The following is a 25,528-nucleotide window of genomic DNA, read 5'->3' as shown; positions in this document are numbered from 1 at the left end:
AGCTCTTGGAGAATATTGCCATATTGTTTTTCAAAAACCTTGCTGTAGACCAGGTGCAGTGGCTCATGCCTGTAATTCCAGCACTTTGGGAGGACGAGAAGGGCGAATGACTTGAGGTCAGGAGTTCAAGAACAGCCTGGCCAACATGGTGAAACCCTGTCTCTACTAAAAATACAAATAATTAGCTGGGCATTGTGGCAGGCACCTGTAGTCCCAACTACTCAGGAGGCTGAGGCAGGAGAATCACTTGAACCTGGGAGGCGGAGGTTGCAGTGAGCCAAGATGGTGCCATTGCATTCCAGCCTGGGTGACAGAGTGAGACTCTGTCTCAGAAACAACAACAACAACAAAAACCAAACAGCTTGCTGTAATTTACACTTTCATTGACTGTTGTATGAGAGTGAGTACTCTTTTTACCCCAAAACATTGCACCTTAAGACAGGGTAAGAAGCAATATGATGAAAAGGAGGAGGTAAATGGCAAAGGGAGACCAGGCCATCACTTGAGAGAGAATATTCATTTCTGAGTTCTCTTCTTCTACATGAATATGTGATGGGGCTATTTTGCCATTCTGATTTTCTTGGAGGCTTTTAGCCTTGCCTTACTATGCATCTAGGGAAACAAAAGATCTTCAATCACAGGATGCTTTGGTGCTGCTGGCATTCAAACTTACCATTTGACAGGGAGGTGAAGGAAATTAAATTGCACAGTCTGGACACTTTGGAACATCCCTCCTCCCTCTCTCTTTTTTTCTCACCCTTCACATCTGATTGACAAATCCTGCCACTCTGCCTCCTCTCTGTCACCACCTCTCCATACCTATCAGATTTTCTAGTTCAGGCTGCCATCATCCTTCGCTTGCACAGAATGAACAAATTACCTACGGTCTATTTATTGAACAGTATACATACAGTACATACAGTAGTGAAAATCACTAGGGCTATATTTTTATTTTAAAATGCAGTTAGATTTGTTATTACTTGGATGCATCTAAATTATCAAACTAAAATATCATGCCAAATTTGTTGTTTTCTTACAACTTTCTCATAGGTCTTTGCTGAGAAAACTTACTTGAGGTCTATAGCTATGTCTCTACAGTGTATCTACATCTCCATATGAAATAGAGCATTTCAGCTCTTTCGTACTCCATCATTGTGAGTGAAATTAAATAGCAAATTTCAAGCTGGTAGGGAATGGCAATGCTTGAGGAGGAGAGGGATCAAATGAAATGCCGAATTGTGAGGGAAATCCACCTTAACGTGATTCATGTCAAATTCAGAAATTTTAATATTTGTAGTAAACTCTCATGTCCACACTCTTCAGAGAAGGTCTGAGAGTTGAATACTACTTAGAAGGCAAGGAAAATTGAGAGTAGAGAAATGCTGTGTTTCACCTCTGTTGCATGCATTTAAGAGGAAGAATGTATAAATAAATGGCAGACTTGGGTTACTTTGCTATTCTATTTTAGCTCCTATTTTTTGTCATTTTTCTTGATGTTTTCTTCTCTTTTATTGTAGTATCTTTTTTTTATACATGGTAACTATGGACAGCAGAATTTCTTACAAACTTATTTCCTGAAAGTAAAATGATATCCATTTTAGAGAATACTTGGTAATATCTTGTTAATTTGAAGATGCACATACCATGTAACCCAGAAATTGTACCTGTAGGTGTAAACCCTAGTGAAACTCTTGCACATATGCACAAGGAGACATGTACAAGTATGCACTTGCAACTTTGTTGGTTATGTCTTCTATTAATAGAAGAATGAACAAATTACCTATGGTCTATTTATTGAACAGTATACCATACAGTAATGAAAATAATGAACTAGGGCTACATGTATCAACATGGTGAGTCTTGAAAACATAATGCTGAGGAAAAAAGAAGATGGCATAAGAATACCAAGAGTATAACAGCATTTGAAACAGTGTGGCATAGTCATGCAGATGTTCTGGTGTCAGACTCACTTGGTTCAAACTTGCCTCTGTTCTTTCCTGACAGTAAGACCTTGGCACGTCTCCAACCTTGATCAGCCTCCATTTTCTTATCTGTAAAGTTGGGATAATATTTTCCACATCTTATGGTTATTGTGAAAATTTCAATATGTTAGTACTAAAGTAATAGGAATACATAGCAGGATTATATTTATGCAGTGCATATTCCATCTAAAATCATGCAAAACAATACTGTATTTGTATAAGAATGTGTATATGTTGGTAAAAGTACATACAGATAAATGTGAGAATGATAAACACAAATTCATGATAGTGGTTTTCTCCTGGAGGAAGGGATATTTCTTGAGCTGTAGTGGGTACATGATTGTTGTTACACTTCTTATGCCATTGTATATGACTGAACTATTTCATGATAAAATTTAAATCAAATGAATAAAATTTATTCTCAAAACTGTAAATACAGTGTAACCAAATTTCTGAGAAATCGGAAACGAGAGGAAAAACTCCAAATTATACCATCTTACCTCACAATTTTAAAAATTAAGTAATTTCTTCAACAACTGAGTGAGATACGTGAATGAGAATGTTATTTTTGTAGCTTTTTTTTTTTTGGAAAGAGTCTCACTCAGGCTGGAGTGCAGTGGCGTGATGTTGGCTCAGTGCAACCTTCACTTCGCGGGTTTAAGTGATTCACCTGCCTCAATCTCCTGAGCAGCTGGGATTACGGCATGGGCCACCATGCCAGGCTAAGTTTTTAATAGAAACAGGGTTTCTCCATGTTGGTCAGGCTGGTCTCGAATCCTGACCTCAGGTGGTCCACCCACCTCAGCCTTCCAAAGCGGGATTACAGGCATAAGCCACTGCGCCTGGACAGCAGCATTCTTCATAATAGCCAAAACATGGACTCAACCTGAATGGCCACCAACAGGAGAAGGGATAAACGCAATGTGGTATATCCATACAATGCAATATAATTTAGCAACAAAAGAGGAATGAAATGCTGATATATGCTACCACTTCAGTGAAATTTAAAATTATTATGCCCAGCAAAAGGAGCCAGACACAAAATGATTCTATTTGTAGGAAATGTCTAGAAAAGGCAAATCTGTAGTAGTAAAGAGTAGACTAGTGGTTGGCTGGGGCTGGGAAAGGAACAAGGAGTAACTGCAAATGAGCATGAAGGACTTCGGGGGGTGATGGAAATATACTACAACTCAGTGGTTGTGATGATTGCAGAACTTTGTATAATTACTCAAATTAACTGCATTGTATACTTAAAAGGGTGAATATTGGCTGGGCGCGATGGCTCATGCCTGCAATCCCAGCACTTTGGGAGGCCGAAGCGGGTGGATCACAAGCTCAGGAGTTTGAGACCAGCCTGGCCAATATGGTGAAACACTGTCTCTACTAAAAATACAAAATTTAGCCAGGCGTGGTAGCGGGCGCCTGTAGTCTCAGCTACATGGGAGGCTGAGGGAGGAGAATTGCTTGAATCTGGGAGGCAGAGGTTGCAGTGAGCTGAGATAGTGCCACTGCACTCCAGCCTGGGTGACAGAGTGAGACTCTGTCTAAAAAAAAAAAAAAAAAAAAAAAAAAAAAAAAAAAAGGTGAATATGATATGTGTCAAGAAAGCTGTTTTAAAAAGCAGCCTTGGCTGGGCGTGGTGGCTCAGGCCTATAACTCCAGCATTTTGGGAGGCCAAGCTGGGTGGATCACTTGAGGCCATGGGTTTGAGACTAGCTTGGGCAGGATGGTGAAATCCCGTCTCTACAAAAAATTCAAAAATTAGCCAGGCATGGTGGCAAGCACCCGTGGTCCCAGCTACTTGGGAGGCTGTGGTGGGAGGACTGCTTGAGCCCAGAAGGCAGAGATTGCAGTGAGCCAAGATCACACCACTGTACTCCAGCCTGGGTGACAGAACAAGACTTTGTCTCAAAATAAATAAATAAATGGTAAAACTGCAATCCTGCCCTCCGCCCCCCAACAACCTCCCTATTCCTCCCTCCTTGATGTATTTTTTCTCCATAGGACTATTTCTATGCCCTTCACTCTATGCCCTCCTTCTCCATTTGTTTACCATTTTTATTTATTTTGGGTTTATCTTCTCATAATAGCTTCTTACAAACATAAGTATATATGTATATATTTTCATATCCCTTCCTGCTTCGTGTACTAAAGGTGCATGCTATAAGTACCATTCTGAACCAGTTATCCTGGAGCTACATGATCTCCATCTCTTTCCTTTTCTTTGATGCACAGTCCTCCATCACGTGGATGTATCATAGTTTTTTAAAACTAGTCCCACATTGATAATTTTGGGTTATTCTCAGTCTTTTGCTATTGCAATAATACCATAATAAATAGCTTTGTGCATAGGTCTTACACATCTTACCCCACAATTTTGAAAATTAAGTAATTTCTCCAACAACTGAGTGAGATTGGTGAATGAGAATGTTATTTTTGCAGCATTATTATTATTATTATTTTTGAGACAGAAACTCGCTCTGTCACCCAGGCTGAAGTGCAGTGGCATGATCTCGGCTCACTGCAACCTCCACCTCCTGGGTTCAAGCAATTCTCCTGCCTCAGCCTCCCTAGTAGCTGGGATTAAAGGTCCCTGCCACCACGCCCAGCTAATTTTTGTGTTTTTTAGTAGAGATGGGGTTTCACCATGTTGGCCAGGCTGGTCTTGAACTCCTGACCTCAAGTGATCCACCCACTGCAGCCTTCCAAAGTGCTGGGATTACAGGCGTGAGCCACCATGCCTGGCCCAGGCTATGCCTACTCTTAAAGGGGGCCTTGTGCAACATGATGATGTAGCTCTGAATGCATCAAAGGTGAAGTGATAGAAAGGCATGTCTTTTATCTTGGCTGTTGGAGAGGTTGGGGAAATTCACTGCCTCTCATGTAGCCTGCAATCCCCCCTTTGAAAAGCAATACACACACTCCAGCTGTCCTATAGTATACACATACCCTCTCCCTGCCAAGATAAATACATTTAACACCATGATCTGCCCTGCTGTTACTGCACAGCAGAATTTTGGTGGTTTACTAAAAAGCTCAAAGAATTTGGGAGGATTGTTGTGGTAGGGAAGAGGAAACAAGGCCTCTAATAATGCAGGTAGACGAACATGCCCACAGACAAAGCAGCTCTGTTGGCCACTACTTCATTTGTAGGTGCCCTATGTGAAGTAAACCATACCCACTGATAACAGGGAGCCACCGGTGCCATACCCAACTATTCATCTCCAACCTGCCCTGTCCAACACCTTGCCCTCATTTCTCTAGACTAGAGTGAAGATGTGCAATGAAGGCGATCTGGTTTCTAGGAACTATGGGAAGATAGAATCTGATTACACTCTTCTGCATTAGGGAGCTTTGCAGATTGGGCTCTAGTCCAGCAGATCTGGTTACCAATTTGTCTCAATGTTGGAAACTTACAATCCTGCCAAGGCACAGAATCCCTAACCCTTAAATGCAACTGTTTCTTCCAAATGCCCTGCTACAAAGGGCATGGAAACAAAGGTTGCAACTGCCAGCAACCACTTCCTTTTGGCATTCACAAAGAATCACCCTCTCATCTAGCATTGAATCCATTGCTCCTGGCTTTCATTTGTTTCCTTGGCCTTATACTTTGGCTTTTCAGATCTGCTTCTAATCTTATTTCAGGACCTGTTCAAGTTTTTCTTCTCTGGTGTATAGGCCCAGGACTCTTGCCAGTAAATTCTGACTCTCAAATCTTCTTGCTTTGTTGATTGTGGTGGCACTACTACCCTGGGTAAAAGACTCCTTCCACTAACTTCTGCCCCCATAAAACTCCTACAGGCTGGGCTAGTTCACTAACCTTTGCAATGAGCAGCTCAGATGCTGAAGCTTTATTTTTATTTTTATTTTGACACAGAGTCTTACTCTGTCGCCCGGGCTGGAATGCAGTAGCGGAATCTAGGCTCACTATGACCTCCACCTCCTGGGTTCAAGCAATTTTCCTGCTTCAGCTTCCCAAGTAGCTGGAACTACAGGCACGTACCACCACGCCCGGCTAATTTTTTTGTATATTTAGTAGAGATGGGGTTTCAACATATTGGTCAGGCTGGTTTCGAACTCCTGACCTCAAATAATCTGCCTGCCTCGGCCTCCCAAAATACTGGGGTTACAGGCGTGAGCCACTGTGCCCGGACACTGAAATTTCACTTTAGCAAACTGCTGACTGATGGGTCTCCCGGCATTCCTACCTATCTCTCTAGTACCTGGAGTACTGCCCAAATATACAGCCAACTTTCGAGTAAGAGAACCAGGAACTACCTTCCTCTCTAAGGAACTGATTCCTTCAGTGCTGGGTTCCAGAGGTGCTGAGACATCAAAATTGGCAAACTTGCTCTTAGAGGGAGAAGATTGAGTTGTTGGGTATCCCAAAGGCAATGACCCTTAAGTTCTCAACATTGTTCCTCAATCCCCACCCCAGAGGGTGGTTAACTAGGTATTAGTACTCTCTTAAGTAAAAGAATGGAGAACTCATCATGCTCATGGGCCAAAGACGATTGTGAGCGCAATTCTGAAGTCAGACCAGCTGGGTCCAAATTCAGCTCCACTACCTTCTGGCTATGGGACTGGAAATTATCTAACCTCTCTGTGTTTCAGTTTCTTCATTTGTAAAATGCAGATGATGATGATAACAGAAGCTACCTCCAAAGACTATTGTGAGTTTTAAATGAATTATTACGTGTCATAAAAGTGGTCAATAGCTATTAGTTACTATTATTACTGGGCCAATTTGGAGACCTGGATATTTACAGAATTAAACTTCCAGGGCACATATAACTTTGTCTACATAAGAAGGATGATGAATAGAAAGTAACTTTGTGGACATACTTGGTCAAACTGAATAGCTAATGATGTCCTTCAGTCTGTGTAATACTCCAGGGGTACCCAAAGACTCAGAAATGGAATTCTCTACAACTTCCTAGAAGGCTAATTATAAGGCTATTATCTTAATGGCAGCTTAATTTACTTTTGCTTGATACAAGTTTCTATTTATAATCTACTTTCTCCATTGCATCTCTAAGTCAATACTCAGAATAATATATTTTAAATCCTAGGGCAGATTATTGAGACTTATCTTATTGACTTGGAGATTGGAGATTTGGATTATTCCTAGTACGTTTTCTTCCATCTTTGAATAGTAGTTTCTCTAGAACATCAAAGACATTTAGAAGTGGTTCATATTCCACTTTTCCAACTTCACTGACCTACTCATATACTACTTAAAGAAAAAAAAAAAGAAATAGTAGCTGTTATTTAAGAATCTTATTTTCCCATCTCCTGCCAGAAAAACGGTGAAAGACAAGGTATTGTTTCACTTTGGGTAAGACAGCAGTTTCCTAACAGTTCAAGAACCTGTTCACCCTCTGCTCTGATCACAGACTTTCTCACCCCTACATCTATATAATATATGCCCCCTAACACTGTGGTATAGGACCACCATCTAGACAGACTCTCCCTAAAAAAGTCCCCCTTCTTTTTGCCACCAAGCTTTCAATTCAATTCTTATATACCGAACCTTTAAGGTTCCTGGGATTCCTTTGTAAAATTGCATTGTGCCAAGACAGTGAAGAAGAGGCCCTTTGATAGACCAGAGGGAGGCACATCTGGAGGAAGGATGCTGTTAAGAAATAGATGAAAGAGGATAAATAGAAAATTCCTGACCATGTGTACCCATGAAGTTTAAACAGACTGTCTAGTGAAATTATCTGTTATTTTAAAAAATGGATGGCAAAGGTTTTGTCAAAGAATGTGAGCATTTTCTAAGGAAATGCAAATATTTCTGTGTCCAGTAATTTCTAAATTACTTTTTAGCATGTGCTCAGACAGACATACACACACTTTGATTTAGGATTTAGAATGGCTAAATATCTTTAAGCCACTGACGAATAGTTTTTCATTCTAAATGCTTTTAGTGGCTTGTAATATTTTCCACTTTGTCAGGAATTTTGCTAAGAGCTAACATGCATGTAGGAGCAAGTCATGAAAATGGCCACACCTGCTTAGAAAAGAAGAAAGTCCCTCTTTCAGTAAGAAAGCAAGGTTATTATAAAATACAACATCTGAAAAGCTAGTTGGGCTAACTGTGATGCATACTTCAGACACCTACCAGCTCTGTATCTATATAACAGTTCTTGTATCTATATAACAGTCACATTTAGAGTGACTTAAAAAAAATGCTGTAACACTTCTGAGTCACCAGAGAGGACAGGGTATCATAGTTAACATGAAAGAGGAAGATCCTGCCAAGGTTAAGGATAGAAAGGAAATATTCTTGTCCTCATACTCTCTCCTCAGCAACTCTTTTTGTTTGTTTTTTGAGATGGAGTCTCGCTCTGTCACCCAGGCTGGAGGGCAGTGGCGTGATCTCTGCTCACTGCAAGCTCCGCCTCCCGGGTTCATGCCATTCTCCTGCCTCAGCCTCCTGAGTAGCTGGGACTACCGGCACCCGCCACCATGCCCGGCTAATTTTTTGTGTTTTTAGTAGAGATGGGGGTTTCACTGTGTTAGCCAGGCTGGTCTCGATCTGCTGACCTCATGATCCGCCGGCCTCAGCCTCCCAAAGTGCTGGGATTACAGGCGTGAGTCACCGCACCTGGCCCTCCTCAGCAACTCTTAAGGGATGCTGGCTCTCAGGAGGTGGAGACTGACCTAGTTTTAAAGACAACATATATAGTATGACATGCTGCTCTTTTGGAAGGGGAAAATATAATTGTAAAAGTCAACCGGCTGGGTGTGATGGCTCATGCCTGTAATTCCAGCACTTTGGGAGGCTGAGGTGGGTGGATCACAAGGTTGGGAGTTCAAGACCAGCCTGGTCGAGATGGTGAAACCCCGTCTTTACTAAAAACACAAAAATTAGGTGGGCATGGTGGCACATGCCTGTAATCCCAGCTGCTCGGGAGGCTGAGGCAGGAGAATCATTTGAACCCAGGAGGCGGAGGTTGCAGTGAGCTGAGATTGCACCACTGTACTCCAGCCTGGGCGACAGAGCAAGCGAGACTCCATTTCAAAAAACAAACCAAAAAAAGTCAACCATTAATCATTTGGCCAGGCGCAGTGGCTCACGCCTGTAATCCCAACACTTTGGGAATTCGAGGCAGGCAGATCACCTGAGGTCAGGAGTTTGAGACCAGCCTGGCCAACATGGTGAAACTCCGTCTCTATTAAAAATACAACAATTACTCAGGTGTGGTGGTGGGCGCCTGTAATCTCAGTTACTATGGAGGCTGAGGCAGGAGAATCGCTTGAACCCAGGAGGTGGAGATTGCAGTGAGCCGAGATTGTGCTATTGCACTGCAGCCTGGGTGACAAGAGCGAAATTCTGATTCAAAATAAAAAAAAGTCAGCCATTCAAAATAATTGCAAATTTCCCCTTCAATGACTGGAGATATAACCACATCTGAAATTCTCTTTTAGGAGCCTTCACTTAACCTAAATCCATTCACTCACTCATTCAAAAAACATGTATTGAGCACTTAGCATGTCCTAGGCCCTGTTGTAGGCACTGGGGATGTAACTGAACTCCGTTCTCATGAAGTTCACATTCTATTGGGGAGTGACAGGCAGGAAAGAAAGAAAGAAAGAAAGAAAGATGTGTCTGAGGAAAAATGAACAGGATTAAGAGGATGGGGTATAGGGATGCTATTTTATGGAGAATCAGCATAACGAGGATAGTGAACTTAGGTGATATTTGAGCAGAGACCTGAATGAAGTGAGGGAGTCAGTCACCTGACAACGTGGAGGAAGAATAGATGCTAGATAGATGGAAAAGCAAGTGCAAAGTTCCTAAAATAGAAACACGCTTGGCTTGTTTGAAGAACGTCGGGAAGGCCAGTGTGATACAGTGAGAAGGGGAAGGGTGGTTTAATGAGATACTTGCGGAAGATGCCAAGTATCTAGAGCCTTATAGGCCAGGGAAAAGGCTCTGAAATACACTGGGAAGCAACTGGAGGATTCTGAGCAGGAGAGTAACCTGATGTGACGTACACAAAGGATCATCTGGTTGCCGTGTACACAAGAGACTGTAAGTAGCAAAGTGGAATAGCTCATTAAAACAGTACCACTGTAATCTAGGCAAGAGAAGATGGTGATTTGAATTACAGTTGCAGCAGTGGGGGTACTGGGAAATAATCAGACATATTTTGAATGCAGAGCCAGCATGACTTGCTTAAAGAATGGATTTGGTACGTCGGGCGCAGTGGCTCACACCTGTAATCCCAACACTTTGGAAGGCCATAAAAGCTCTTTTCTAGAAGAAAAGAGCTGCCATTTACTGGAATGGTGAAAACTACAGGACCAGCAGACTTGAGGGTGTGTGTGCCTGTGGGTTTGAGTTGAAAGTTGTCACCAGGCACGGTGACTCACGCCTGTAATCCCAGCACTTTGGGAGGCCAAGGCGGGCAGATCACGAGATCAGGAGATCAAGACCATCCTGGGCAACATGGTGAAACCCCATCTCTACTAAAAATACAAATTAGCCAGGCGTGGTGATGCGTGCCTGTAATCCCAGCTACTCGGGAGGCTGAGACAGAAGGATAGCTTGAACCTGGGAGTTGGAGGTTGCAGTGAGCCGAGATCGCACCACTGCACTCCAGTCTAGCAATAGAGTGAGACTCTGTCCCCACCCCCAAAAAAACAAAACAAAAAAAACCCCATGAAAGTTGTCTTGTACTTACAAGGCCTATTAAACATCCAAATACCTAGACTGGTGCCTGCCACATGGTAGAAGCTCAATATTTATCGAGTGAAAAAGGTAACATATTGAGTAAGGCAACTGAATTAAAAAATCCAAGTATATCTATCTACTATGAACTTCTCTATATATTTAAGTATATTTACTCTTATGTTTTGCAACCATGAGGACTCATCAGAATCCTTTACTTTTTGGTCCTGGAAGAAATATTGGAGATCCTCCAACTCACATATTCTAAAGTAAGTTAAGGACCAGAGATTAAGAGACCAGTGATCAGGGTCAAGCACATTTATGCTACAGCTAGAACCCAACATCAGGCTTTCTGATTCTTAATTCATTGTTCCACACTACAACAAGCTCTTCTTGCTCCAAACGTTAGTGCTAACTTCATATGTCCAGTGAACTATTCTTTTCAAGGAGTATATTGGAAGGGTTCTCCTTACAGACACTGACTAGTTGGAATCTATTTCACAAAGCATTAAATGCCAGTGAAAACTTCTATACATGAAGTAGTCTTTTTTTTTCTTTTGAGACGGAGTCTCACTCTGTCCCCAGGCTGGAGTGCAGTGGCGCAATCTCAGCTCACTACAACCTCTGTCTTCTGGGTTCAAGGGATTCTCCTGCCTCAGCCTCCTGAGTAGCTGGGACTACAGGTGTGTGCGACCACGCCCAGCTAATTTTTGTATTTTTAGTAGAGAGGGGGTTTCACCATGTTGGCCAGGATGGTTTCTATCTACTGACCTCGTGATCTGCCCACCTCGGCCTCCCAAAGTGCTGGGATTACAGACAGGCGTGAGGCACCGTGACTGGCCAGTAGTCATGATTTTCAACCCTCTGGCAACAAGTTTAGACTGGTCAGAAACAGCAATGATTTTTAGATGTCCATTATATAGATAATATATATTACTTGACAATTACGTTGGCAAACAAATACGTTCTTTGACTAGGTCTGTATAGCTAGGAAAATACTCGATCCAACTGGCCAAGATCGCGCCATTGCACTCCAGCCTGGGCGACAAAAATAAAAAATAAAAATTAAAAAAAGGGCTTAGCATGGTATCTGGCCAGTAGGAAGAAATTATATTTATTATTTTTAACTTAGACCTCTCTTAATTGTCTGAAATTTGGGTTTCTTTCAGGTGAAGAAAGAGGACACAGGCTGTCTCTGAGGCTCCCGCCAGCGGAGACAATCTCTAATTAAAAGTAGGCATCGGTTAAATATTTGCTGAACAAAGTTAACTGTCTCTCCCCGGACCCCGTTGAGTGCCCACTCGAGATCTGGCCCGGAGTCGGGCGGGACTGGTCCGTGGGAACCACAAGCCGACCATGTTCACCACCTCGGCCCGGCTCGCGGCATACCTTCTGCTCGCCTCCGGGACCGCAGGGACTTTCAGTCGCGCGTCCAGTAGCGCGCCACTTCAGCCAGCAGTCCGGACACGCCCCTCCTGGCCCAATCCCCGCCCCTCACACACCTGGCCCCGCCCTGTCGGGAGCTCGGTGATCCTCTCTGCGCCGGGTTCTCTCAACGCCCGCCGGCGGCCACGCCCACCCCCGACGCTTTGAGGTCACTTACAGGGGCGACCCTCGGGGGGCGGAGGGACGATGGCGGCAGAGGCCAGATACTGGTGCTCCCTCCCTGAACCCCGGACCGGCGCCGAGGAGGCGGTTCGGCTGGCGCCAGCTGCACTTCGGGACCCGCGCTGGGGGGACCCTGGCGGCGGGGCCTGGTCCTGCTACATGCGGGCGCTTCGGCTGGAGTGAGCAGCGGGGACGCCTCTTTCCTCCGGCTCTTTCCCTGTTGCTGCGAGAGCGAGTGGGCGGCGGGCGACGGAGGCAGCCGGGCCGGGATGGAGGACGTTAACTCCAACGTGAACGCGGACCAAGAGGTGCGGAAGCTGCAGGAGCCGGTGAAGAAGCTGGGGAAGCAGCATGAACAGCTGAGGAGCCGCTCGCGCTGTGCGGGGCCCCGGCTCCATCGGCCCGGCAGGGTGGTTCGCCAGCGCCTCCACTCCCTCCTACCGCGCGGGGTCCCCTCGGGGCTTCCCCTTGGGCCTCAGCGCCGAGTCGTGCGGCGGGGCCGTATGTACCCGAGGCGGAAGAGTAACCAGAAGCTGCGGGACGCCACCTTCTTGCTGGCGGCGGGGGAGGGCGGCTTGCTGGACTAGCTGGAGCGTCTGTCAGGCTGGGAGGAGGGGGAGGAGAGCTGGTGAGCGCGGGGCGCCCGGCGGGGCTGGTCGGGGAAGCCCCGGGGGCGGAGGGCATCCCCGAGGGTCCCTCTGGTCGGGCGCCTGGCTTTGTGTAGCCAGGTTCGCTCTCGGCGGGTACTCGTGGTGTTCTTGCTCTGGCAGAGGGAAGGTCAGTTGGAGTTGGACGCTCGAGACTTGCGAGTAACAGGGCTTGTAGCTCCTCTGGATTGTGAACCCTGTGGGTGCTGGGCCCTGTTGGGGTCGGTGGGTTAGTTGGATCCAGAAGGGCTGTTCGCTGTGGGGAGGAGTCGGAGGTGGAAAACTACTTTGTAGGCAGGGATTCTCCTTTGTATAAGAGACTGGCTTTCGGATGGTGGTCCGGGCATTTTGAATGTTGGGGAGGGGTCGGGTTGATGAGGTATTACCAAGTTCGGGGGTTGCAGACCAAAGTAGCCTACGTCTGTGCAGCGGCTGGTGTTTGGGATCAGTTTCTAGCGGGGATGGGGAGACCATGTGGATCAGCACTCCCCTTTGGGTAGTGAGGTAAAGCTTGCTCTGTGAAGAGGTCAGAGGATGGTGCTGTTTTGTGTGAAGAATCCAGGGTGGAACAAGAGCCCTGGCTCTTCTTAAAACAAGAATTGAGTCTGGCATTTTGCAGAGTTCTGAATTGACAGTTATCACATCCATCCTTCATTTCCACGTCCTCCTAGGGGCAGAGAAAGAGTCCTATTTAAGTATCTAAACCAAAGCTGTATTGTCATAAGCCACTTCTTGACGAAATTGTGACCCACACCTTAATATCACTTTCATAAATAGGACATGGGAGGCTTTTCCCCTCGTTTTATTATAAAGATGTCTGTGGGAAATTCTCTTAATTCATCCTTTTAAAAATTTTACTTTTTAGCTAAAATGTCTCTGCTCAGCTGAAATTCAAACTGCTAACTTAGTGAAATAGAAATCATTCGTGGACTATAGTATAGCAGGGCTGGAACTGTGCAGTGTTCTGAGGTAGTTAAGAGCTTTGCTAGATTCAGGCCCTGGTTTTGCCACTTACTAGCTGTATGACCCTGAGCAAGTTATTCTGAGCCTCACTTTCTTTCTCAAATAATAGCACTTACTCTATAGAGTTCAGAAAATTTAGTAAGATAATCCACGTATGCATTTAGCACTGGATGTGGCATATAGTAAACTCTCCAAAACTAGCTGCTGTTTTATTATTATTATTATTATTATTATTATTATTATTATTATTATTTTGAGACAGAGTCTTGCTCTGTCGCCCAGGCTGGAGTGCAGTGGTGCGATCTCGGCTCACTGCAAGCTCCGCCTCCCAGGTTCACACCATTCTCCTGCCTCAACCTCCCGAGTAGCTGGGACTACAGGAGCCCGCCACCACGCCCGGCTAATTTTTTGTTTTTGTATTTTTAGAAGAGATGGGGTTTCACCATGTTAGCCAGGATGTTCTTGATCTCCTGACCTCGTGATCCTCCTGCCTTGGCCTCCCAAAGTGCTGGGATTACAGGCTTGAACCACCGCGCCCGGCCAATATATTATTCTTAAGCCTAGTTATTTAAATCAAACATTTAGTGAGCTCTTACATGATGTAGTAGGAGACTCTGAAGATTCTCAGGTGTTGATCTCTGTTCATAAGGCAGTTATAGTCTTGTGGAGAACTAAGTTTTATGCAGTTAAATAAACTAGAAAGTGTATAGTGAATTACCAAAAGAGAGATATTACCAAAAGAGAGAGAGAACAAAAGGTACTGTCAGTGCTCAGTAAGAAAACAGTAGTCCAAAGTAGATGGGCCAAACTTTGAGGAGGAGATGGCTTTGGAGTCTGGAAATGAGGAAAGAGTGGGAAGGGCATTTTATGCTCTGACAACTACAAGAACAGAATCAGAGATAGTTCTAACTCCCAGTTAGGAAGATTTGAATAACAGAAGTACTTTTGAGTATATGATGACAAACCTTTATTTTTTATTTACCTTTTTTTTTTGAGACAGAGTCTGGCTCTGTTACCCAGGCTGGAGTGCAGTGGCATGATCTCAGCTCACTGCAACCTCTGCCTCCTGGGTTCAAGCAATTCTTCTGCCCCAGCCTCCCAAGTAGCATGCCCACTACCATGCCCAGATAATTTTTGTATTTTTAGTAGATATGGGGTTTCACCATACTGGCCAGGCTGGTCTTGAACTCCAGACCTCGTGATCTGCCTGCCTTGGCCTCCCAAAGTGCTGCGTGAGCCACTGTGCCTAGCCGACAAACCTTTATTACCAAGTGATATCAAATATTATTAGAGCTGAGTATGGTAGTGACAGTTTTTCATATAAATGTGAAATTGCATCCTCCCAAAGGAATCCTGAGTATGTATGTACTTTAAAAGAACCCAGAATCATCTAAATATTGTCACATGGCTCTTGCAAGTGATGATAATAGTGATGCTCATAACAATGAGGATTAACTGCACTCATCAGCCTGTAGAAAGTAAAAAGTTTCCTTTTCGAAATTTCCTTTCTTGTTAAAGAATAAATGTTAAGTGAGAAATAATAGTTTCCTTTAAAGACTAACTTCCTTCAAGCCTCCTCTCCTTAAAACTCTTTGTTAAGCCCTGTCCTATGTAGCTGTTAGATATAAGGGAATAAGTATATTCTATGTCCTTGTACTTTAACCAAGATATTTGTGCTGGACATGCTCTCAGGCACGTTCCAGCTCGCAGCCTATGCCCCTTCCTTATTTGGAAATATTACTACTTTTCTAAGTCCTTTCGCAAGCAACTTCCTTTTTTCCTTTGTTCTCTATTGCCTTTCCCTATTTAGGAAAGTTTTAAGTTATTAGCCAGTAGAGTTTAATTTAAATTGTGAGGTCCAGCTCCAGCCAATGGAGACAGGACACAGTAGCAGGGACAAGCTACATAAGGAATAAAAACTGCTTCCCTCCTTTGTTCGGGTGTGTAGTCACCATTGTTTCATCTGTGAGGAGCACCCTTTCTGCAGAAAGTAAAATTGCCTTGCTGAAAAAACTTTTAATCTAAATGCTGATTTTTCCTTGCAGTACTGAGGAGCAAGCATTCTGTTTCTAAATAAACATTTTACTTATAGCAATGGTGGTGGCCTGTATGGGGAGCCATTCTCCTCCGGGGGCGGGGCGGGGGTGGGGGGCGGGTGGTGGTCTCTGGTCCTCTCTCACGAGGAAGGTGCCCCACTGCCTTGTTACTGAGGCCTCCAGCTAAGGAATCGAGACCCACCAGGTGTGACAAATAAACTGGAGTCTCAGCAATGCGGAAAGAAACCGCTGGTGACCTGGAGTAAAAGATCCTCACATACCATGTGGACCAGGCAACTCTGCACAGACCAAGGAAGGAAACGCCATGGGAGCCAGTAAAATATTTCCTTGGTGGTCAGGACTAAGGAAAAAGAAGCCACGGGGTGGTGAAGCGCTCTTTGGTTGGTACATATCAAGGTAAAGCATTCCATAGTCAGGACTAAGGAAAGAAAAGCCACAGGGAGGCCTGGGGGGTGAAGTATTCCTTAGTTGAGGTGTCTTGGAGGTTAAAAAGAGGTGAAAAATCCCCGTTGGGGGAGATTGAACCTCACACAAACTTCCGGTCATATGAAAAATGTTCATAACTTCCCTTTCCCCTCTTCTTGGGAGAAGAAAGAGGCAAGGGAAGGACCAGCAGAGAGGAAAGAGAAACTAGGAAAGGAAGTCAGAGAGAAAGTGAGAGTGGTGAGTATGGCTCCACATTGTTGCAGATCGCCGGCACCTGGCAGAGCAGCGGTGGCTGGGACACTCTCTTCCCGCACAGCCAGAGCCACCCAGCCTGCCGGTCCCTGAGCCCCGCGCCTTGTGCGCTGCTCGCTGCTCGGGTGTGTCTCACCACTCTCGGAGGCTGGCTGGCCATGGACGCCTGCAAGTTGGAGCCGAGTGGGGGAGTATGAGGGCATTGGGGCCAGGAGCCTGTGCCACGCAGCCAGGCAGCTAGGCGCGCCAGAGGGTGGGTCCCTCTCCCCAGCCTGGCTCTGCGTGGAAGAAGAGGGTGGGGATCGGACCCCAGGAGGAGAACAAAGGAGGCGAAGGGGCATGACTCATGCAACTTGGGGCAGGCACCTCCCGAGCTTCTAGGCTGGCGGTGGCCGGGGCCCGGACTGTGTGGCCACGCAGATCCCACCCAGCGCGGAAGACTAAGTGTAAGAGAAAGAGGAAACGGGATGACAGAAAAAGAGCCCAAATGAGAGAGAGAGAGAGGGAGAGAATAAGTGAAAGACTTGAAAGAGACAGAGATCAGAGAAAGACACAGAAGGTAAGACTGGGGAGAGAAATAGGGCAAAAGGTAGTCAAAAAGTTGAGGCATGTCAGTGATTGTGAAAGTTGCAAAAAAGTTATAAAAGATAATTTATGCAAGAAATATTGTATAATTTAAAAGTAGGCATCTTGAATGTAAAATTAAACAGTTTATGTGCAGAGTATGTAGGGAAAGTAAAATATACTTGTAGTAAATAAGGAGGCATAAGAATATGTATTTTTACCTACATTAAAAGGTTATAAAAAGGTGCTAAAAAATTCAAAAGGAAAAGGAATATTACTAAACCAAAAAGAAATATTATCTGAACACCTTATTAAAAAAAAAAAAATCTTGTTCCAACTGCATCAAAGAACCTAGGCCGGGCCCCTCTAAGCTCAGGCTTAATGCCAACGAGTTTCCACCTCCAGCAGCTCCTAGAGAGGCTGTAGTGGGAGCTGGCTGGAGGACCTAACCACAGACAGATATTTGCTGTGCAGGGGAGGGGGCCGCTGCAGCCGTTAGCCAGCCCAGCCCAACCCAAGGCCAGGGGCCAGATGGCAGGGGCTCGGGCAGGAGCAAGGTCCAGGGGTGGTCGGGTGAATCACAAGGCCCCTCATACCCAAGGCCCCAATGCGTGGGAGCGGTGAGGGCCACAGGGAGGCCAAGACCTTAAGAGGGGGTGGGGCTGCAGCGTGCCCTAGGCAGTGCTGAGCTGGAATGGAGAGGGAAGCGTCATGCTGGTGCCTCACGCCCCAGGATATGCAAAGTTCTGACAAAATAAGGAGCCCCAAAGGGTCCCTCAGAAACAACATAAGTAAAAATAAGGAAAAAGAAATTTCTTAGCAAAAAGGCAGTAGGGACTGTAAAGTAAAAAAGATACCTTACATTCCACTGCTGATGCCCCCACATTTAAAACAAAAGATCAGTTTCTCAGAAATTATATACTTAGTTTATCTTCCACTTTCCCTTCTCTCCAAACTAAAAATCTTTTAGCACAGGTACCACCCCTAGAATTTCCAGTACACAAGCAGCAGCCTGGGGAGCACGTCCTCATCAAAGGATAGAAAGAAGAAAAACTCGAGCCAGCCTGGGAAGGACCCTACCTTGTGCTGCTAACCACGGAGACTGCTGTTCACACAGCAGAAAAAGGATGGACATATCATACCCGAGTCAAGAAAGCGTCATCACCTTCAAAATCATGAGCCATTGTTCCAAGGTCAAGCACTACCAAATTAAGGCTAAGAGAAGCTTTATCTTTTTCTTCCCTTTATTCCCCATGTTATTATTCATGTAACTAGATCTAACTCACCTGAAGTTATTACTTGTGATGCCTGTTTAGTTATATCTTGTGAAGATTTAAATAACCAAAGACAGCTTACTACTTCAGAAAAATATCTCTGTCCCTCTTGGACTTCTTTAGTTTAGAAAGATGTAAGTTCCTGTAAGGATACTAATAATCCAGAGAATAGTAGCTATATAAGTTGTAGGAACTGGACTCTTGTCCCTCTAAAACAAAATCTCTATATTCTGTTTGATCTAATATCCTATAGAACACTAAAAGTCTAAGGTGGACTGCTTCCAGAGGTCTTTGTCCTTAAAACTGTATATCCATTTCACCAAGAGTTGCTCTTTCTAGCTGTCAACATAACCAATGTAATCCTATACAGCTTACTGTTGCAACATCTGAAAACTCCTCCCTTTCATTAAGTCGTATTTATAATATGGAAACTGACATTTCAGGAAAGGATCCTAAAGGAATTTTTAAAATACGCTTTATTGCTCCTTCAACCTCTCCATCAATCACTTCTCCCAAACATAGCGACAAAACCAAAGTCTCTGTAGTAGAAATAAAATATCTAAGGCAAGCCATAGCAATTAAGACAGGCTATCAGGATGTAGATGCCTAGCTAAAATGGATTAAATTTTCCCTCTGCCCTGTAAATAAAAGCAATTATTATGCTTGTGCACATGGTAGCCCAGAAGCTCAGGTTGTCTCCTTTCCACTCAGATGGTCCTCTAATCGACAAGACATGGACTGCATGGTAGCTCTTTTTCAAGATCCTACAGCCTAGGATAGTAAACTGTGCCAGACTCTCTCTGCTATTTCCTAAAGTGCAGTACTGTGGGGGTCAGTCCTCAAGGGTCATTCAGCCTCCATCTTCCAAGACCAATTTTATCTCTTGTCTCCAATGACAAGGGGAACATTTGGCATTCCTTGGAGACTTACCAGGCTGCAGTAAGGTCAGGCACTTCCAAAAGCTGACCCATCAGTCCACCCTTACTCATCCCCAAGCAGATGTATGGTAGTATTATAAAGGACCTTTGCTGGACACTCTGCCAAGTAATTAAAGCAGTACTTGTGCTCTAGTTCGATTGGCTATCCCTTTTACCCTCACATTTCATCAATCAGGAAACTTTTTCTTTTAAAAACTCAAGCAAAACAACTAAGCCAAAACACGTTAAAAAAAAAAAAAAAAAGGTTTAAAGAAAAATATAAAATCAAGAGGAGAGAATTGTAGAAAGTAAAAAGTTTCCTCTTCAAAGTTTCCCTTCTTGTTAAAGAATAAATTGTAAGTGTTAGAAATAATAGTTTCTCTTAAAGACTAACTTCCTTCAAGCCTTCTTTGCTTTGTGCTAAAAACTCTTTGTTAAGCCCTATCCTATGTAGCTGTTAGATATAAGGGAATAAGTATATTCTATGTCCTTATACTTTAACCAAGATATTTGTGCTGGACATGCTCTCAGGCACATTCCAGCTCACAGCCTATGCCCCTTCCTTATTTGGAAATATTACTTTTCTAAGTACTTTCGCAAGTAACTTCCCCTTTTCCTTTGTTCTCTATTGCCTTTCCCTATTTAGGAAAGTTTTAAGTTATTAGCCAGTTGGTTTTAATTTAAATTGTGAGGTCCAGCTCCAGCCAATGGAGACAGGACACAGTAGCAGGGACAAGCTGCACAAGGGATAAAAATTGCTTCCCTCCTTTGTTCGGGTGTGCTGTCGCCATTGTTTCATCTGCAAGGAGCACCCTTTCTGCAGAAAGTAAAATTGCCTTGCTGAAAAAACTTTTAATCTAAATGCTGATTTTTCCTTGCAGTACTGAGGAGCAAGCATTCTGTTTCTAAATAAACATTTCACTTATAACAAGCCCATTTTATATTATGTATTATTAGAACACATTGAGTCCACTTGGAGAAGCCGATTAAGTCTTGAGCTGCTTTGGTTCCTGAGCATGAGCTTTGTTAAGCTTTGTCAAGTCTTCCTAAATACTGTGCCAGGAGTTTCTTTTGACCAGATGATTCCTGCTTATTGCTTTGATCCTGGCTTCATATCTAGATATTATAGATGTCCTACACTTTTTCTGAGAACATTTGTGTGAATTGAAAGTTGGATAAACCACATGTAAAATGCATTGGGGCATGTGTGTAGGGTAAAAGTTATTGGGGGTGGATATCAGTGGCAGGAAGATTCAAAGTCGAGATTTTTTTCTTTCTTAGCAAGCTAAAAATCTACCTTTTGTAACTTCTAGCCATTGCATGTTCTTTTTATCTAGAAGAATGTTTCCTCTGGAGTGTACATGCCACAAAGTGCTTGTTCTGAAGATGTCAATAAATACCATGTAGGAAAAAAAAAAGTGGGTGGGTTCTGGGGTTGAATAAATGTGGGAAAAACTGGATTCAACAAAGATAACAGGTTTCTTTAATGCTGGGCTCTTGGAGATGCTAATGTATACTGAACATAGTAAATCTCTAAGGAGTATGGTTTGTTCCTAAATCTATTTGAGCTCCCAAGGAACTAGTATCTTATAGAACACACATAAAAATAGTACTCTGCAGTGGTCATTTTCAGACTTTTTTTTATTGGATCCAACTTCATGATAAGAAATATATTTTAACTCATAATCTATTCACAGGTATATGAATAACTGAAACAGAAGTTTCACAAAATTATGATTACATTTACCACAAATGGTGTGCTCTAATATTTTCCTTCTATTCTGTTTCATTAGAAAAAAATGCTGGTTACTTTCCAGCTAAGTGATTTTGTGACCCATTAATGAGTTTCAATTCTCACTTTGAAAACACTGTTCTAGAATAACAGAAAGGTCTAGGGACGAGAACTAACATCACTGTGCATCACAGTGTGTCAGTCTGTGTCAGGCAGCTTATAAATATTTTTTGCTTCTAATTTTTATACATTTATGAGGTAGGTATCATTTTCTAGGTAAGGGCACCAATCTCTCTCCAAGCCAAGTGACACACAGTAAATAATGGCACCAGGATTTGAATCTCGGTCTTTATACATCGTAGCCTATGCTGTTCTCACTGTATTTTGCTTTTTCCAAGTATGATCCCGTTTTCACATGAATGGCCCCTTCACATATTTGAAGACTACTGTCCTGTCACTGCTGACTCTTACTGCCTGCCATACATGGTGGGCATTCCCTTCTCTTCTTCAGAGTAAATAATCCCAGTTAGTTTAACCATTTCTTAGATAATGTAATACTCTGATCCTTCAACCATGGTTATTTTTTTCTTAATTAACCCTTAATTGATCATTGTCATTATACATTATACCCAACATTTTAGATGATATTTGACCAGAGTGTGTGGTGGGAATGAGCCAAATGCTGTTTTTTTTTTTTTTTTAATCAAATATTTTATTAACAGTTTCAACTTCTGTTACTTACGCTTAATATGAACCAGAAGTATCAACTTCTCTCCAAAATGTTTTATATATAAGATGTTAAACTGAGTCTCCCTAATCCTGTTTTTGTGAAGTGGATTTTTTTTTAAGCTTAGATATAAGGCTTTTATTTTTATTATTTATTTTTTTTAGGTGTGCTTAAATATAAGGCTTTTAAATTTCCTTTTGTTAGTTTTTAGACATTTAATATTACACTTTCTATTTGGTCATCTTTATATTTGGTAGGCATACCTACTATGTCTTCATTCAAATTGTTTATAAAAATATTGACAGAATAAATTACTCAGAAGTGTGCAAGTCAACTAGACTCACTTCAGATTAACACCAGTACATTAATCAGCACACATTATGGTTGTTCAATAACTACTAGTTCTATCTTTTTTTTTTTTTTTGAGATGGAGTCTCACTCTGTCGGCCAGGCTGGAGTGCAGTGGCCGGATCTCAGCTCACTGCAAGCTCCGCCTCCCGGGTTCACGCCATTCTCCTGCCTCAGCCTCCCGAGTAGCCGGTACTACAGGCGCCCGCCACCTCGCCGGCTAGTTTTTTGTATTTTTTAGTAGAGACGGGGTTTCACCGGGTTAGCCAGGATGGTCCCGATCTCCTGACCTCGTGATCCACCGGTCTCGGCCTCCCAAAGTGCTGGGATTACAGGCTTGAGCCACCGCGCCCGGCATTGTTCTATCTATTATTGTCAGGCCCATATGACATTTTGTGTGGATATTAGGAAAGATTTTGTCAAATGCCGTACTATAATTAAGCTATACTGTGCCTACAATATTCTCACCTACAGCGAAGAATACTACATTACTAAGCTATGAAAATAACCATTGCAGTTGATTTGGTTGAACTTGTTCATGGTGAATCTTCTAGCTAGGATTTCATGTATTCACTTTTCTTTTACTAACTTCCAAACATTTTTTTAATCTAATTTTGAATTTTGCAAGGAATCAGTTTGGTCTGGACTTTCTAGACACTGCTTATATTTTCTCTTGAGAAATTCTCATATTTCCTTTTATCCAGACTTTTGATCCTGCCAATGTTCACCATGATATTAGTGATAAAATTTCTGTTCCTTTCCATCACTGGGAGTGATATGCCTGAACCCATGTCAAGCTACATCCTGGCTCACTGGATCAATTTTATCTTAAGTTTATGAAGATGCTTTAAACTCATACTGACTTCTCATCAATAACCTTTGTTGATAAATGTCCCAATTCAGAGACAGGTAGCTCTGTGGTTTTTATTCTTTTTTGTCACTTGTGACTCTTCACTGCTGAGAGTTTATTTATTACATGACTTCTTTGTTTATGTATGCTTTTTGTAGAGGGCCATTGGTAAAATTTGCCTGTAATTTAATTTGATAAGCCTAAGTTAATAAAGCAATTTGTGTACTTATCACCACTTATCTGAATAGTTTGGCAGTCATTCACTGATTAACACACTAACATCTTGGGAAGTTTTGTGTTCTAGACTCTTCTGTACCAAGAAGATGTTACTTTAAAGTAATGTGGTTTCTTTATGTGTGTGTGTTAGATTAATCAACTTTTTTTTTTTTTTTTTAAAGATGGGGTCTTGCTATGTTGCCGAGGCTGGTTTCAAACTCCCGGGCTCAAGCAGTCTGCTCATCTTAGCCTCCCAAAGTGTTAGGATTACAGGCATGAGCCACCATGTCTGGCCCTCTATTCCCTTGTTTGCAGTGGTTTTCCAGTCATCCTAAAATGGCTTTAAAATTTTTTCTTTAATGGAACGAATTCTCAGAGTACCTGTGTGCAGCACAGTGTTGGGAACACTGAGAGACACGATAATGCAAGTTCTTACATTCTTTTTTTTTTTTTTTTGAGACGGAGTCTCGCTCTGTCGCCCGGGCTGAAGTGCAGTGGCCGGATCTCAGCTCACTGCAAGCTCCGCCTCCCGGGTTTACGCCATTCTCCTGCCTCAGCCTCCCGAGTAGCTGGGAGTACAGGCGCCCGCCACCTCGCCCGGCTAGTTTTTTGTATTTTTTAGTAGAGACGGGGTTTCACCGTGTTAGCCAGGATGCTCTCGATCTCCTGACCTCGTGATCCGCCTGTCTCGGCCTCCCAATGTGCTGGGATTACAGGCTTGAGCCACCGCGCCCGGCCTAGTTCTTACATTCTTAAAAAATAGAATTTAGCTAAGCAAGGCCCCATAGTTGGTAATAGTCTATTATAGTCACTATTGTGTGTCCATGTTTTATAGGACAAGTGTTGTGTAAGTAGCAGTCCCCAACCTTTTTGGCACCAGGAACTGGTTTCGCAGAAGACAATTTTTCCACGGACTGAGGGTGGCAGATGGGGGTTGATTTCAGGATGATTCAAATGCATTATATTTATTGTGCACTTTATTTCTGTTAGTATTACAGTGTAATATATAATGAAATAATTATACCGCTCAGCACAATGTAGAATCAGCGAGGGCCCTGATCTTGTTTTCCTGCAACTAGATGGTCCCTTCTGGGATTGATGGGAGACTGTAACAGATCATCAGGCATTAGACTCCCACAAGGAGTGCCCAACCTAGATCCCTTGTGTGCGCAATTCACAATAGGGCTCACGCTGCTATGAGAATCTAATGCCACCGCTGACCTGAAGAGGTGGAACTCAGGCGGTAATGCAAGCAATGGGGATTGGCCGTAAATACAGATGAAGCTTTGCTCACTTGCCCAGCCACTCACCCTGCAATGTGGCCTGGTTCCTAACAGGCTGCTGACTGTTACTGGTCCACGGCCTGGGGGTTGGGGACACTTAGTGTAAGGCATTTTATGTTTTGTGTGTGTGTGTGTGTGTGTGTGTGTGTGTGTGTTTTTAAGACAGAGTCTTGCTCTTTCGCCCAGGCTGGAGTGCAGTGGTGTGATCTCGGCTCACTGCAACCTCCACCTCCCAAGTTCAAGCGATTCTCCTGCCTCAGCCTCCTGAGTAGCTGGGATTACAGGCACATGCCGCCACGCCTGGCTAATTTTTAGTATTTTAGTAGAGAAGAGGTTTCACTGTGTTGCCCAGGTTGGTCTTAAACTCCTGAGCTCAGTCAGTCCACCCGCCTTGGCCTCAGAAAGTGCTAAGATTACAGGCGTGAACCACCGCACCTGGCCACACACTTTTTTTTTTTTTTTAAATTGAGATAGAGACTCACTCTGTTACCCAGGCTGGAGTGCAATGGTGGAATCCACAGCTCACTGCAGCTTTGACCTCCCAGGCTTGAGTAATTGTGTTACCTCAGCCTCTTGAGTAGCTAGGATCACAGGTGTATTACACCACGCTTGGCTAATTTATTTTTTCTGTTTTGTAGAGACAAGGTCTCACTATGTTGCCCAGGCTGGTCTTGAACTCCTGTGCTCAAGTGATTCACCTGCTTCAACCTCCCAAAGTGTTGGGATTACAGGCGTGAGCCATTATACCCAGCTTCTTTACACATGTTAAATCATTTAAAGTGTACAATTTTGTCATACTTACTATTCTTTTTTTATTGTAAAATGTACATAACAAAATTTAACATGTTAATCATTTTTAAGTGTACAGTTAAGTGGCATTAAATACATTCACTTTGTTGTGCAATCGTCACCACCATCCATCTCTAGAACTTTCATCTTCCTCAATTGAAACTGTGTACCCATTAAACAACAATTGCCTGTTCCCATGGCCCCCAGCCCCTG

General features: G+C 43.4%; 1 protein-coding gene and 1 pseudogene across 1 annotated transcript in view; one reads left to right on the top strand and one right to left on the bottom strand.

The window, feature by feature from the left end:
• The window catches only part of MTHFS (methenyltetrahydrofolate synthetase), a 599,465-nt gene that overhangs the window by 511,100 nt on the left and 62,837 nt on the right, over window positions 1-25,528 (top strand). The window lies entirely within an intron of this gene.
• Window positions 12,215-13,261, bottom strand: LOC126959322 (transcription initiation factor TFIID subunit 4-like; annotated as a pseudogene).

The sequence above is a fragment of the Macaca thibetana genome, chromosome 7 (genome assembly GCF_024542745.1).
Source record: "Macaca thibetana thibetana isolate TM-01 chromosome 7, ASM2454274v1, whole genome shotgun sequence".
NCBI classification, from domain to species: domain Eukaryota; kingdom Metazoa; phylum Chordata; class Mammalia; order Primates; family Cercopithecidae; genus Macaca; species Macaca thibetana.
This window is presented reverse-complemented; position numbering and strand designations above follow the sequence as displayed.